The 16,824-nt window shown below is 42.2% G+C and overlaps 1 protein-coding gene across 22 annotated transcripts in view; it reads left to right on the top strand.

Moving 5' to 3' along the window:
* DLG2 (discs large MAGUK scaffold protein 2) overlaps nt 1–16,824 on the top strand; it is a 1,449,438-nt gene that overhangs the window by 1,248,518 nt on the left and 184,096 nt on the right. Inside the window, exon 1 of one of the 22 annotated variants that reach the window (XM_065595693.1) lies at nt 8,272–8,517. The exons of 20 other annotated variants lie outside the window; for them this stretch is intronic. The gene's annotated coding sequence lies outside the window, so the exon portion shown is untranslated. Of the gene's footprint in view, nt 1–8,271; nt 8,518–9,571; nt 9,592–16,824 lie in introns of those variants that run through there. One more of the 22 variants, XM_065595698.1, reaches the window with a different exon arrangement.

Raw genomic sequence — 16,824 nt, forward strand, 5'->3', positions numbered from 1 at the left:
GGGAGTTGAGAGTTAGTCCTAGGGGAAGGACCAAATTAAGACTCCAACCCTGGAAAGACATAGTTGCTTAACTTGAAGCAACTACTAGGACTGCTCACATTCATAAAGTTAAGAAATGGATTAGTTTTAACAGAACCAGGGACTAAATCCTTGTCAGAATGTTATCTAAGGTTAGCATAACCTTTTGTTACCATTAGCATTAATTTCACAATGTTCATCCACAAGGCAAGCAAAGCAGATGATTTTTCAAAAGTGGCTGCTGATATTGAGGTAACTATATATAGGTTCTTATATTGCGATCATCACTGTTGTGTCGGAGGACCTTACAGCAGTGCATTAAGTGATGTGACTACTTGGCAGCATTGTGATTCTCTCATCCTCTCCCCAAGAGGAGAAGCACTTCCACGGGAAGGTGGAGAGGTTTGTGATGGCCCTTAGATCCTGGAGGAGTTCATTCCACAGTTTTGGGCCAGCCCTTGGTTCAATTTTTAGGCGCTCAACATGAGACACCTTGGATGAAATCGTGGTTCCATTGAAGTCAATGGAAAAATTCCTGCTGACTTCAGTGGAGCCAGGATTCCCCTCCATGCAGATGATTTACAGAGTTTCTGAGCAATCACAACCATTGTCTCTAGTGAGAAGTGCGAGTGCTCGGTGCTATTGGAAATCAGGCTCAAATGTCTCAGTTGAAGCATCCAAATCAGTGGTCACATTGTAAATGCTGGTCTTGATGTTTCCATAATGCAATGCCGCAAATAATGTAGCAAAAGGTATGAGCTTAGTCTAAGAGATATTTGACGGTAGATTATGTAAAGACTGTAGCAGGCAAAGTGAGATTTTTGAGACTTGTGACCAATAAGCAGGGCCGGCTCTAACTTTTTTGCTGCCCCAAGCAGCAAAAAAAAGCGCTGCCCTGCCGAGCCCCCCCCCCCCGCCGAGCGCCGCGCCGCCGGAGCCCGCCCCCCCGCCGAGCGCCGCACCGCCGGAGCCCACCCCCCCGCCGAGCGCCGCGCCCCGCGCCACCCCCCCCGCCGAGCGCCGTGCCGCCGGAACCCCTCCCTGAGCGGCAAGCCGCCGCAGCACCCCCCGCCGAGCGCCGCACTGCCCGCGGAATGCCGTGCCGCCCCCCGCTACCCCAAGATTGGCCGCCCCTTACCAGGTGCCACCCCAAGCATGTGCTTGGTTGCCTGGTGCCTGGAGCCGGCCCTGCCAATAAGTTTGGACCTTAGGTCATAATAATGTGTGAAAAGTCTTCAGTGTGGGTGGTACAGCATTGGCAGCTGGTATCTTAATTTCATAAATGTGGGAGTGTAACATGAAGAAGAGTTTCATTTACTTCTCTTCAGGGTTAGTGGATCCTGAAAAGGTGCTAATACAGAGATGTTTCCTTATGTCTTATAATAAATGCAGGCTAGACTTTACATGAAATTCTAAATCAGTTAAAAAAACTTGCATACTTTATATAAAGTCAAATTAAAAAATGGTGTGCCTTAGAGTAGCAAAGAATTCACTTTTTAGACTCTACTTCAGTCTCATCTTTCTGAAAGTTTCTGGGAGATTTAATATAGAATTTTATTATAGCAATAATAATATGCTAATGTATGCCTTTTTTCTTGTTACAAAATTGAAAAAAGAAAATAAATCTCTCAAGTTACAGCCCAGACTAACTGAGTAGACTTTTTTGTTCTCAAGAGAGCAGCAAGACAAAAGAAGAGAGGAAAAAAGACTGGGGAGGAGTAAGGAAAGGAGAATGACAGCAGTCTTTTCTGCAGCCTTGTGAATTCTGTAGCTTCATTCAGCCAAGGGTTCAATGTGCCTAATGGACACTTTTAATAACTGAACCTCACAAAAGCTTTTTGAGTTAAGGGCTAGAAAGATCATTTCCTGCACAACTGATTTAAAGCCACCTCTGGGGTAAAATATTAGCAGTCATTAAACAGCTCACAGCAACTCCACACAGAGTTTGTCTTGACTGTGTTTTAAGTGTGCCGTTAATAGATGTCAGCTAACACCTTCTAACTAAGGGCGTGTCTACAGTGCAAAAAAGGTGTGCTCTTATCACAGGTTTGCTAACCCATGTTAGCTAACTCAGGTGAAAACAGTAGTGAGGACAAAGCAACTTGGCTTTTAATTCAGCTTAGCAGCTCAAGGCAAAGCCTACAGTGAGCCTCCCAGTGTAGGTAGACAGACTTGTGCTAGTAGGCTTTGAGTTAGTGCCCTAAAAATAACAGTGAGGATGCTGCCACAGCTCGGAGTCTCAAGCCCACCCAGCCTCCTGGCTCTGAGCTTTGGTGACTAGCAAAAGTCTCTTCCAGGTGTACAGAAGATTAGTTGAGATTAGGTCCTGCTTTGAGCAGGGGGTTGGACTAGATGACCTCCTGAGGTCCCTTCCATCCCTGATATTCTATGATTCTATGAAAATCCACACTGCTATATATTGCATGCTAGCTCATGCCCCACTAGCACAAGTCTGTCAACCTACACTGGGATGCTGCCTCCAAACTGGGATCGAACTAAATATGCTAACCCAAGTTCAAAGTCAGTTTGTTGTGTCCTCGCTGCTATTTTTACCTGAGTTAGAATTTGGGTTCCCTAACCCATGTTAAGAACAAGCGCCTTTTTATTTTTGCAGTGTAGACATAACCCAAGCCATTCTCAAACTACTTTAACACATGTTAAGGTTGAGTTAAAGCCTAGGGAGCAGCCTACGCTTCAACTCAACTATCTTAACACATGGGACAAACTCTACTCAAGTAATTAAATTTTACTTTAATGATACCTCGTATCTTTCTTTACTTGTACTAAATCACTTTTGGTTTATCTTGATGAGGATTTTAAAACATATAATTAGAAGGTGTTAGCTAGCATGTTTGAACTAACATGTTCTAAAACTAGTATAGGCAAGACATTGAAAATTTTAATGTGTGCTAAGATGGTTGAGTGGAAGTCTAGGCTGTGTGGAATCTAAGTAAACAGATTTTAATTACCTGACTGGAGTGTGGCCTTAACACCAGGGTTGACATTCTGAAGTGTACCCAGGTCAACATTCACCATGTTTATTGTTACACAGGAATTAACATACTAGATCAGACCGAATTGAAGTGAAAAGGGCAGTGAAAAGAGGCAAGGACAGACACATAACAGGGAGCTAACTTATGTGAGGAATTTTTATTCGGTGTGAAATGCAAAGGAAGCCAGTGAGAGGAAGGACCTAACTTATCCGATTGTCCAGGTTGGGTGGGTCCTAAGGCACTCTCTTGTTATGATATCACAGTTGGGTGCCATGGAAAATATTATAATATTACTAGCAGAGAATTCTTCCTTGGGAGGAAGGATGACCCAAAGAGATACCAGCTGCTTCTTTTCAAAAGCTAAGGGTATGTCGACACTTAAAATGCTATGGTGGCACAGCTGTGCCACTGTAGCTCTTCAGCATAGACACTACCTATGCTGACGTGAGGGATTCTTCCATCCGCATAGGTAATCCACTTCCCTGAGTGGTGGTAGCTAGGTTGACAAAAGAATTCTTCCGTTGACCTAGCACTTTCTACCCAGGGACTTATGTCGGCTTAAGTAAACCAGTCCAAGGTGTGGATTTTTCACACTCCTGAATAACGTAGTTATGCCGGCCTAATTTTCTAGAGTAGCCCAGGTCTGTACGTAGCTACAGCGGGGGACTACAAGATAGATTAGGTAAAAGGAAGGCAAATAATGGAATACAGTATTGCTATTAGTGAATATTTAACTTGCTTTTCCCACACAGGAGTAAGCCTGCCAGTTTACATTTATTCCAAAGCCCTGTGGAGCTCTGACATGAATTATGACCTATTGGAGATGACAGAAGAGATGCGCATTGCTAGGTTACAAGAGTACATCTTTGTTCTGTGTGACTGCTTCTTTTATTACTGCCATTGTTGTGGCAAAGTAAAACAGCACTGTTCTGATCTACTTTTCTCCTTACTATATTTAAAGTATTATTAATTATCATATCTGTACTTCTACAGTGTCTTTCAGCTCAGAACCCCACTGTGCTTTTTAAAGCATTACGGGCTAAATTGGTCCCCTGTGGTGCGGGTGTGCAAGGGGAGGGCACAAGGAGACATGTAGACACCATAGCAACCATTGCTGTTGGTGAGCTCCTATGGTGCCACTAATGTATTGTAAGGGGGAAAGAAGGTGAGACTGTGATAGTCCCTACTCCTCCCTCCTGTATTGGCTTTTCAAGGCATTGTGTCTGAGGTGTAATTCTTGCAAGAACTCCCACTAGGGCAGCACTGCTCCTTGTGGACTCTGTTGCAATTTAACATTTGAGCCCTAATATGCTAAGCCTTAGAACACTCCTGTGAGGTAGGGAAGTAATATTATTCCCATTTTCTAGATAGGGAGACTGAGGTGCAGACAGGTAAAGTGACTTGCCCAAGATAACACCAATGTAAGCAGCAGAGGCAGGATTAGAATTCAGTAGCTCTGACTTCTCATCCCGTGGTTTAACACTCAAGACCACTTTCCCTCCCTAACATTCATGCTTATTGCTGCCTTCAGTATGTGCCACTTACAGTTTGTATATGACAGAGGCTCTCATATTTGTACTGAGAGTCCATTACCTTTTCTGTTATAAGCTCCTATTTCTAGGAGGTTTTTACCTCAGTTGCCTAAAATTGCCTACAGATTAAATGTGTCATATGTACTGCCTTGGATCTGAAGTAGATTTTGAGGGATTTTTTTTATTTTTATTTTTTACCAACATGGCCATTTTTGAGCCCCAGGAATAATCAAAACTGTGAATAATTTTAAATGTTTTCATCTTTTAAATAAAATCCACACTTAGAAAACAATTAAGCAGTCATAAAGACTAGTCACTTTGGCTACATAGAAAGTGAAGTTTCCTAATAATCCCAATACTATTGTCCAGAGATGTGCGCCATAGTTGTTGGCAAGATTTTCAGATGTTCTTGGTTCAGATGACAGGTTATTCAATAGAAAATCCAGTGATGTATAGTGAGATTCATCAGGTGAAACTAGCAGAGAGTTTAGTGCACAGTTGTAAGAAAACTGACATCATGATAGGCCAGCTGGAGTGGTGGTGCAAAAAAGGGCCCTCACCTGACAGGTTTTAGTTCAGGAATAACACATGAAGGGGGGAAAAAACTTCCTGACACTTAAAAACACCCCCCAAAAGGAAAGAAAATCTTCCTACAGCCAAAGAACAAAGCTGGCATATGACAGCGCGAATCACCTATCACTCCTCTTGCATCAAAATGCCTGAGTTGCTTCCCTACTGCTGCTAATACTTGACCTGGGGACCAACTACATGTTGCCTAGTGAGTGAGTCTTGTTGCTCACTAGTTCATCTTGGGTAGCAAATCGCTTGCAATTAGGGTGACCAGATGTCCCGATTTTATAGGGACAGTCCTGATATTTGGGGCTTTTTTTTATATGGGCTCCTATTACCCCCCACCCCCTGTCCTGATTTTTCACACTTGCTGTCTGGTCACCCTACTTGCAATATCCAGTGTTCTATTTCTCAACCACAGGTTCAGTCCAGACAATATTTGCAGAATAGGTCAAAAGTTTTAACTCCTTGCTTTCCAGACAAAGCATGGGGGTCCATCCAGCTTGTATTTCCAGTTCACTTGGAAATGGCTCCCAAACTCTGGGCATTTTTCAGAGGATATCACTTTGTATTTACAGGTGATGTCCGACACACAAGATGGTGGTTTCCAGGTTACTTTCCATTGGAAACAAGTGGGAAACTTGCAAGTTCTTAATTTGACTGCAAAGTGCTTTCTTTTTTCGTTCCTGAAACGTCAGTGTGATTCATTCTATGTTGAATGGCAGAAGGACGTCATTCAGAATGGCTGATATTCGGTGACGAAAAATCTCATGCTGTAGATTTAATGACGAAAAGTAAAGAACAAAGCTTAGGAAATTAAGTTCATTATTATGACTAATAGCTCAGCAATGCAAGGCTTCCATCGAAAATCATATTTCACTCCCCCGTCTGCCCATAGAACTTAGCTATTGTTTGTGTGATAGTTAAGTTTAAATCTGCTAAAACTTTTAGCAGATTGTGCTTAATGTTGTAACAATTGTTGTTCTATGTTAGATTTTCTGCTCCTGCTTCTCAGCACTGGAAGTCAAAAGGAGGTGTGGATGAAGGGCAGTCTGATTTATTTCACTCACTCTGAGGATATATATGTTTGTATATTATTTGTTTATAGTAATAAATAATTAATGGAGATATCCCATCTCCTAGAACTGGAAGGGACCTTGAAAGGTCATCGAGTCCAGCCCCCTGCCTTCACTAGCAGGACCAAGTACTGATTTTTGCCCCAGATCCCCAAGTGGCCCCCTCAAGTATCGAACTCACAACCCTGGGTTTAGCAGGCCAATGCTCAAACCAGAAATCTACCAACACACACATTTTAGCTACCCTTTTAATCCCCTGATACCTATAATGCACACTCACATCCATATGGACACGTACTTGAGCTAATTTCCTAATACACACCTACATACATACACACACAGAATACACATGGCACTTTTATTTTGGGCATGAGTTCAACTGCCATGATTATCACTGGGAGTTCCGTGCCTACATTGAAGAGGAGAACAGAGTATAAGCTAAATTTTGAAAACTAATCCTTCCATTTCCCCCCAATCCCCTTACCTACGTTTGTGGGTACAAATGATTGCAGGAGCAGTTTTATACCCACAATTATTTGCAGGTGTAATTGGTGTCATTTAGATGTTATTTTAAATGTCTGTGTTGATGGACACAATCAGATATTTAGACATCCAGCCATCATTATCTGCACCCATAGAATAGCAGGCACAAACAAGGAGACAGGTGGAAGACCTGATTACAAATCAGCCCCTATAGCTGGAGAAACAAAAGGGCCGATCAATGATAGTATTAAAATAAAGAATAAAATCTCATTGTAGCTAAAAGGGGGTTAGCTTCTTTTTAATTGCTTAACCAGAAGCAAATTGAACTGCTTATACGCGCACACAAAGTGCTTTGTAAAGTAATATAATATTGTTGTTTTGTATAGTGCCTACTTTTCCCCAAATTAAACAAGCCATACACAAGGATAGAAAGCAGAATTTTCCTCTCAGCAGCACATAGTAGATCTTGATTGCAAAATTCTCCTCTCCCTGCATGGTGGGAAGTCTTGATCTTATATTCCACATAGAAGCCCTGGGGCATGAGTGCATTCTAAGTGAAAATTGTATTGTTATTTATTTGGAGAGCAGAAGATCAATTAAATGTTGCCCAAAGGCTTTGAACAGGTATACTAATTATATATATTTTTAATTTTTAAAGCAGTCTCCCAGTACTCCCCAAAGCAGTTGAGACGATGAGCAATAATAGTACAATAAACTGTCATTAATCCACCCTCATAAAACTGTGGTGGGGGAAATTAAATCTTTGGTTAGAAGCATGCCTGTGTGCAAAGAACAGTGGCCCAGGGAGTCTAAAGGATGAAAAAATTAGTGGGAGAAGCTCATAAGGCCTGATTTAGGGGAGCATCCCTATTAAGGGCAGTTCATAAGCACATGTTTGACTTTAAATTTGTGCTTAAGTCCTGTTTAAGTCTGTGGAACACAAGTTTAAGGATCTGCCTAAATAGGGATAGACTGTGAATAGGGATAGAAAGCAAAATTGCTAGAAACAAAAGTTAAACTGACAAATCTGTTTTCAGTGTCGGAGCTGAAAGAACTGCAAAATATGAACAAACAGCATAACAGTTAAAAAGTAAATGAGACTCTCCCCTCCCCCTAAATTCTAACAGTCTAAGACGTTATAATACAATTAGTAAGTACCCAATTTCAAAAATAGATGGGGCTAAATTCTGCCATCTGTCACACCTGTACAGGCCATAGTAGTGTCTCTTTAACAACCTTTGCAGCACCCAATGTTGAACTGGCAGCATGCCAGCAATTTGAGGGTCACCCCTAATTCATGTATTAATTTATTATGATTTACTGAGCTTTGTTAGTATGCCCAAGTTGCATACATTTACATAGGTTTTTATATGTGAGATTAATACATATAGTTATTACTATTATGTATATAGAGAGTACTGTAAATCAGTGTTCCTCAATTTGTGGGGTGCTCAATCCTGGAGGATTAAATCAGGGGAAGGAAATATGGCATGACCTAAAATCCACCTTGTCCTTCTATTACTGTTGGTGGTTCTGTGAAAACTATCCACCTTCCCTACCTGCTCCTGCACGACACAGCCAGTTCCACGGGAGCAGCTCAGAGGCCGCTAGCTGCAGGCTCAGGCTATCTGTGTAGCCAGCCTGAATTAGTCCTCTCTGATAAGAGAATAGGGCAGAAAAGAACCTGAGAGAAGGAAGGAGAAATTGGATGTGGGGGAGAAAAGAGAATGGTAGCAACTGGGCTGGGTTCATGACACAAAGGAACATAGGGTGCAGACAGCACGCATCCACCAAGTCCTAATGAGGCGAGAGGGCTGCGACACAGCAAGCTTGGGAGTCACCGGGGTAAGTGAACACACTGTTTAACAAACCAGCCCGTCAAAGCTGGCTTTGAGGGCTTCAGAGGTCGATGGGAAAACTGGCGCTGCTTTCCTGAACCCAGATTCTTGACATTCAGCTTAATATCTGAGGCAGCTCTATGCATTATGAAACAGAGGGGAGAGTCTGTTGGGCAACAGCAGTGTTTAGATGTGTTCACAAATATAAGTACTTCTGCAGAGATTTGCACAAAGAGCAGTCTGCTGATGTGACTCTGGATCTGTTACTCTGCAGGCATTTGTAAACATTCAGCCAGTTCCTTTCAGGAATCCTGAAGTAAATTGGAGTGTTATAAATCAGTTGATGCCAACTGAACTTTTTTCCTCAGTTTCTTTTGACTTCTGCTGTAAATAGGTCTGCAAACAACTTAAAAAATGTTTTCCCCCTTTGAAAGTCTCTGAAGTGTTGCTGTAACAAATCTGGAAATGTCCCTCAATGCAGGGATCACTGTCTCTCACACGTTTCTTGAGTTTTTTGTTGGCAAGTGGGAAAGGTCAGCCTAATGAATCCAGGATTATAGTCCGATAACATTGTTTAACTAATTTACTCTTAACCTTTGGCTGGAAATGCCAGCTGTGACATAGACCTTTTAACAAAAACATATTTATGATTCGATCAAATACAGTTTGTAATTAAGCAGTGAATTCCATAACATAGTTCAAAGTACACTGAAAGGCTGAAGGTTGTGTAAATATTTCTTATGTGCTAGGCTTCAAAATGGGCATGAGAGGCTGTCATTTCCCAGGCTTTAATGTACACTTTAGAAAACAAATATAAATGTACTATCTACATGATTCCAATTAGTTAAGCATCGGCTTTTCACCTCCGGACACAGTCAAGACTTAACCAGGATCGCTTCTCGGCTCTCCGAGCTCTGGTCAAGTGTAGGTAGTCTCTTGGTCTATCCAAGGTCATGATCAAGTGTCTTGATGTTTTTGGTCTTTTGGCCTCGAGATGAAAACCTTGTCTTTGCTTCTGGGACCTTGAAGTGAAAAAATATCTCTAAAGCCTGGTTTCCACTTTAGTCTGGAAAGGGAAAAGGTGACTTCTTTCTCATTATATTTATTGTTTGTGGTCACATATGGGCGGAGCTCAGGCTAGATCCACTTAAAGACAACTGCATGGGTTAAGTATGAATGAGAATGCATTGAATATATGAATGTCTGCACTGATGAAGTGTACATGAGATGTGTGTGAATGGGGTGGAGGTTTGCAGGAATTCTCTCTTAATGAAAATGGGTTTTCAGTACAACTGCATGAATAATTACAGTTGTTCCCACAGTAGAACGCTACCATAGCAAAGGTGATAAGGAAATGAATGTTGTTGAATTATTGAATTATATTATTTTATTATATAAACATTTTATATGAAATTATCTGCAAAGGGTTAAAACTAAGAGTATCTTGAGAAAATTACCTCCCAGTCTTTCACCTGAGCACAGGTGTTAAAGGGATATGTGGGTGGATAGGGCACTCTGCTCTGAATGAAGAACACCAGACAAGCTAGCTACAGTGATGGGCTATGGCTGAATCTTGCTAGGGTGTTTCTTTGTGTAGCAGAGCAACCAGACGAAGGGTTAAGTGGCTAATACCCAAGTCCCAATTAATTCCTGCTCAGCACTGAGACTAAAGGGGGTCTGAGAGGAGGTGTGGCTCTGGGGAGTGGCATTCCCAGCACAGGGTGAAGGGGACACAAATGCTGCAAGCAGAACAATCAAACTGGAAGGTTCTGGCATACAGATGTTCAAAGTTCCCAGACTCATTCGAACTGTGAACCACATCTTGAGAGAGAAGGTCTGCCTTCCATTCTAATTCACGCACCATCTCTCTCTTGTGAAGCTTTGTTATAGTGTTAAACAAGACTTGTGCAGATATTGTGACTAAAATAGTCTGAGGAACTATCCTGAGTCTCAGCATGATAGATATCTTTCCCAATGAAAAGGGACTCCCAAACACTAACCACCACTCAGCAGAAGGGAAAATTTTATTATCCATAATATGGAATGTATAATGTACCAAACCACCATACTATGATGGAAAGATTGAATCAGTATGGAGAGCAAACTGTATATTTGGTAATTTCCCCCCGTAAGAGTTACAGTTCATTGGTGAAATATGGAATAACTTACAAGCAATTGGTTATTCTTTGCTAGCAGAGAGACATATTTTCCTTTTTAGTTCCCTCTTAGTTCTTATAATATCCATATTCTAAAACAGAAATAGAATAGCTTAAAGGGCAAGTTAAAAATAGATGAACAGTCAACCACAGGGCCTCTTGCACGCTAGGTAAGTAATAAAACCGAATACACTGAGGATCTTAGAGGAGCTGCTTTTTCTGAGGTAGGAAATAGTGTACATTTTGCATGCTATAGCTACTGTAATATTGTCAGTCATTGTTTATCATTTTATTAAAAAACTATAAAGAAATGAGTTCATTTTATATATATATATATATATATATATATATATATATATATACACACACAAAATACACACATTGTATAGCTATCTAGGAATGTATATGTCCTTCATCACCATAGTATCTAAGTGGTTCACAATCATTAATGGATTTTATCCTCACAACACCAATATGAGGAAGGAAAGTGTTATCCCCATTTTATAAGATGAGGAATTGAAGCATGGGGTAGATTAAGTGACTTGCCCAAGGTCACTCAGGAAGTCTGTGCCTGAGTTGGAAATAGAAGCCAGGTTTTTTACATCCTAGGGCAATGCCCTATCCACTAGGCCTACAGCTGGTCAGAAAATTCTGACAAAACCTGAATTTGCTGATTTGACAAAATCAAAATGTTTTGCGAAGATGCTCTGATTTTGCCAGAAGCCTGCTTGGTGAACTGCTTGATAGCCCAGGCTTCCAGCCAGCCACACAGACCACCCCAGGGCTGGAAACCCCAGGTTTTGCAGCTCCGCAACTCTGCAGCAGTCAGCTAGGCCAACTGCTTCAGAGCTGGGGCTCCATTCCCTTTCACAGAAGAAACAGAATTTTTTGGTTTTCAATCTTAATTGGAATGAAACCCAATTTTGAAATATTGAACTCCTTCATGAAACAGAACAATCCTTCTTCACCCAGCTCTACTTCCTATCCTTATGCGCACGCTCATGTGTACACACGCGCACACCAATTAGTTCTGAAAAATGTGAGAAACGTGTCAAAATGTAAAATAACCCATTAATACATTCTGACTAAAATCGAAGACCTCTGGATATAAAGAATTGGACAAACTATATTATTAACAGTGAATAAATTTGTCATTTGCTCCTTTCATATGGCAGAATGAAGCTTTAAAGATGTACAAGCTTCTGGCAAGATTAAGTTCATGAGTCTTTCATTGAATTTCACATAGCCTTAGCAAGTGATGTGCACAATTATCCTTGCCCTAATAATGCTCACGCCCTGATGTAGTAGGTTGCCTCTCAACTATAATTAAAGAAACAGTTATAAAACAAAGAAAAATGAATTTTTCTGACTACTATAGAAACTGTAACTAGTTATCATGTAGATCAAATAATTCTTTGGTGTCAGTTAGCATAAGACATGTTCACTTGTAAACCTAGTAGCACTACGTCAGAAAATTGGCATCCCATACAAATATTTTCCCAGTTGTAAAGCATGGCTAGCAATTCTGTCAATGATGATTATATGTTTTATAAGAGCATTTTTTGACTTCAATATTAAAGATGAATTGGAGCCTCTCATAGCTTGCTGCCTTATCATCTCTCGCTGTGACATGTGTAACTAAGATGTTCAGAACAGGGAATGTGTCTTTTACTGAAATTGCATAAGAAGAAAGGAGGTCTGTCAGGTAGGCAAGCCCTAAAATCCTTTAGGGCTACAGTACCCAATCAGTGGGAGTCAATAGGAAGTTAATGGCTGTTGTAGATTGAATCCAACACCTTACGCTTCATTTGGAAATCATTTGGCCACAAATCACAGAGGATATAAAGTGAGTTCTACATTATCATCATGCTGAGTATTAATATGAAAAGTGAATAACACCAAGAAAAAATGTAGACTGTACCTGTGACTTATTTCTTGTAGTGCATCATTCTCTGTTTCATAGACTTTTAGGAATAGCTGGGCAAATACTTCTATAACCTTTTCTGGAACTGTCCATTTGACTAAATGACTGTCCTTGATTCATCTGTGTTTGCACCCCACTTGTTTAGTTGCCATGTACATTCTAGCAAATGAGTATACTGGCAGTAATGTTTGCAGAAATGCCATATGTTAAGTGAATATTTGCACAAGAAATCTGATTCTAAGAGTTACACTCCTCCAGCCAGGGATCACAAACAGTAGCACATAACCTGTGCATTCAGTTAGAACTACCCAACACTTCTCAGATTTTAAACATCAAACTTTAGCAACAAACTGCTCATTATCAATCTCTAGACAAAGAATTAATATAGGGATTATTCCGTTATTATTTGAAATAATGAATAAATTCAGGAAAACCATGAGCCACTCACGAACAATTTGCAAACAGAAAAGGAGGATAAATTCACTCCAGGTTATTTGCTCAGCTTCGGTTGGTCAAATTGCAGCAGAACATTATTAAATATCTAAACTCTTCTTTGGCATTTTACAATACAAAATAATACAATATTTGCATTTTTCTATGCTTTCTGGGTTTCCAATGAGATTCCAATGGCAAAAAAATAATTATGTACAGCAATCCACTGTGCTACCCACTAAAGAGATAAATCAGACAAACTGCAGTGGTAAAAATCCAGACATGCTCTCTTTGCTCATTTAAGGCACCTTGGTGTACTTTCAAAATGCATAAATGCAGCTAAAGTAGTGGTGATCATTATCTTTTGTGTGCCCAGAATGTGGACTGTATATGTGGGTGTCTTTGGTTTTGATGATGATGTAATGGAATACCATGATATCCACGGGGCCATGTAGATGTCCCTTCCCATGACATGTGCTGTACGTATTAAGGTATGCAATTGGTTAAAATCCCACAGTATAGAGCAGGCCCACGGGGTTATTTTCTGCGGCCGCGAGCTCCTCGCACCTCCCCCCAGCATTTACCTAGAGCCGCTACGGCCCAACGCGCACCGGGGGCAGGGCAGGCTCCCTACCTGCCTGCCCTGCCCCCACACCGCTCTGGGAAGCTGAGGGAACCTGGGGAAGGAGGGGCACAGGGTGTGTGTGTGGCTGTTGCTTCAGGCACCGCCCCCCAGGAGCTCCCATTAGCCGGAAATGGGGAACCGCGGCCAATGGGAGCTGCTGGGGGCGGTGCCTGAAGCAACAGCCACACACATCCCTGCGCCCCTCCTTCCCCAGATTCCATCAGCTTCCCGGAGCAGCACGGGGAACCTGCGCTGCCCCCCGGTGCATGTTGGGCCGGAGCCTGCCCCCCGAATCCCTCCTGCAGCCGAACCCCCTTCCGCACCCTGCACCCCTCCTGCACCCCAACCCCCTGCCCTGAGCCCCCTGCTGCACCCCGACCCCCTGCCCTGAATCCCCACCACACCCCGCACCCTTTCTGCACCCCGACCCCCTGCCCTGAGCCCCCTGCTGCACCCTGCACCCCGACCCCCTGCCCTGAACCCCCGCCGCACCCCTCCTGCACCCGAACCCCCTGCCCTGAGCCCCCTGATGCACCCTGCACCCTGACCCCCTGCCCTAAAGCCCCCACTGCACCCTGTACCCTTCCTGCACCCCAACTCCCTGCCCTGAGCCCCCGCCACACCCCACACCCCTCCTGCTCCCCCTGGGGGCAGGGAAGGGGCAGAGTTGGGGTGGGGATTTCGGGGAAGGGGTTGGAATGGGGGCAGGGAAGAGGCAGGGCAGGGGCGGGGCCTCATGGAAGGGGTGGAGTGGGGGCGGGACCGAGAGGGGTGGGGGGAGGTGTCAGTAAATGTGGACCTCGGGCCAATGTATTAGTCCTCATGTGGCCCTCGTGATCATTTGAGTTTGAGACCCCTGGTATAGAGCTACGTTCTTTATTGCATCCAACCCTCTCTGTACAGCTGTAGAGTACATTCTTCATCTGAGGGATCATATTGTTTTTCATGAAAGCAATCCAATTTCTTCATATTATTACATTGTTATGCATTATTGTTATTAAATACCCTTTTGGGGATAGATAGAGACAAAATAGCATGGGTAATTCATTACCCACTTTATACGTGTTCACCTCAGAGTCACTTTATTATTTTATTGTTCTCATTCCAATGTGACATTTCCAATTATTTCCAGAAGGAGTTATTTTAAAAAGGACTATAAATGTGTGCTTTTGGGGGTGGAGCTAAAACAAGTGACGTTAATATGCACCCATTCTTGGCAGAAGTGTTATTTTTTTCTGTGTCCTCATGTGTCCTTTAGAATGGCATGTATTATTTGGGATGCCATTTTTAAAGAGTCTACTTTTTTTCTAATTATGGGAAAAAGAAGAGTGAGATGATTTTAAAAAATCACTGCCTTATTTGAAAGTCAGGAAGGATCACTTACCCGTATAAAACTGGTTGGTTTTAGGGTATTACTGGGTCTCTCTAAGGTACTTACATGGCCCCTATCCCTGTAGCATCTGAATGTCTCACAATCTTTGAGAGAGACAAGATCCAGTAAAAGATATTATCTCACCCACCTTGTCTCTCTAGTATCCCGGGCCCAACACCGCTACACCAATACTATATATCACAATCTTTAGTGTATTTATCCTCACAACACCCTGGTGAGGGGGGAAAATGCTATCCCCATTTTGCAGACAGGGAACTGAGGCACAAAGAGACTAGCCTAAGGAAGCACGTAGTAACGCAGGGACTTGAACACAGAGCTCCCAAATCCTAGGTGAGTGCTTTCAGTTAGTCACAGTTTGGGGCTCTGTGTTAGGAATCAGGGGATGGTTTATAGCAGCAGGTGGAATAGTTTCAGATTTTTACCTGAAGAGAATTATCCTCATCTTTCCTAATGTCTAAATCTTTCTATTGTCCCTGGCCTGCATTCCCCATGTGACTTGTCTCTCCACTGCTGATCTGCAACCCAGCTATATGGCCAATAAACCAGCACTGGAGAGACAGTTGGAACAGGAGTGCCCTTCCAGAACGTACACCAGCGGACCAATTTGCAGAGTGGCAGGAGCAGTAAAGAGCTACGTAGGGCTACACGATTGTCTGAATGTTATCAGGACATGTTAGTTTTAAAACGTGCAGACCCTATTCATTTCCTGGTAAGCCTTGTGATATTGATTAATGATGATCAATCAAATCACTCCTGTTCTGTTATCCCACTGATAATAGCAATAATAAGCATTAATATAGAACTTTTAATTGACAGTATATCAAAGTACTTTGCCAATTCTAATTAACCCTCAAGCCATAAGTGACATTCACGCAGTGGTTCGGGGACAGAGATGGGCATCAAATGAATGAATCCAAGTCCCTCTGCTAATCATTAGATATACTCCCCCCAAGATGGCTGTCCTTCCTTAAGTGCTCAACTCAGCTCAGTGTCTACAGAAGCTAATTGCCAGGTATTTAAAAATAACTGAAAGTGTGATGTGATTAATGTGTCCTTCCCCATTTGCAGTCACACACAGGATGTTCCCCAGCCTGAGGCTGGAGTATTCTGAGTTAAAAATTGCCATTCATGTCTGCTGAGTGCTATGTAAACACTGTGAATAAATTGGACATGAAAGTCCACCAGAAGCAAGCTCATTAATGTGTCACCAGGTGTAGTTAACAAAGATGACTTCAGTAGAAGTTACATTAATTAACCTGCTTTAGAGCCAAGTCTGTAACTTTCTACAGTTTCAGAAACCTTATGAAGTATGCAAGACTCCAGATAATTCTTGTTGAGTTGAGCTCCACGGCAGTTCTGTGAGACAGAAGAGGAAGAGTTTGACATATCCCAACAGAGTAGTTATTTCTTCGTTTCTTTTCTGAATAATTCCTCACTTTGATGGGTCTTACAAATACCTTGATGGAGTGATTAAAGAATAATGGACAACAAAAGACATGTGACCTTCACAGATTTAGTGGAGGGAAAGCTGGGCTGTGTATTATTTGCTCTCATTATCTGTTTTCATGCCTTAGTCATTTGGGCCCATTTCTTCCTTCCTGAAGGAAAAAACAAAGCAGGGGAAAACTTACTCTAAAAGTACTTACCACAGTTTCTGTGCTATCACAGCAAGTTGTCCTGGTAGGGGAAAAGGTGGGGCTGCCTATACCATAATGCATGGGAAACTCAGGCTTAAACTCTGTGGATCTCTGACTGAGAACCAAAGATATTCCTATATGCCTTCC

This window comes from Chrysemys picta, chromosome 1, assembly GCF_011386835.1.
Source record: "Chrysemys picta bellii isolate R12L10 chromosome 1, ASM1138683v2, whole genome shotgun sequence".
Lineage (NCBI taxonomy): Eukaryota > Metazoa > Chordata > Testudines > Emydidae > Chrysemys > Chrysemys picta.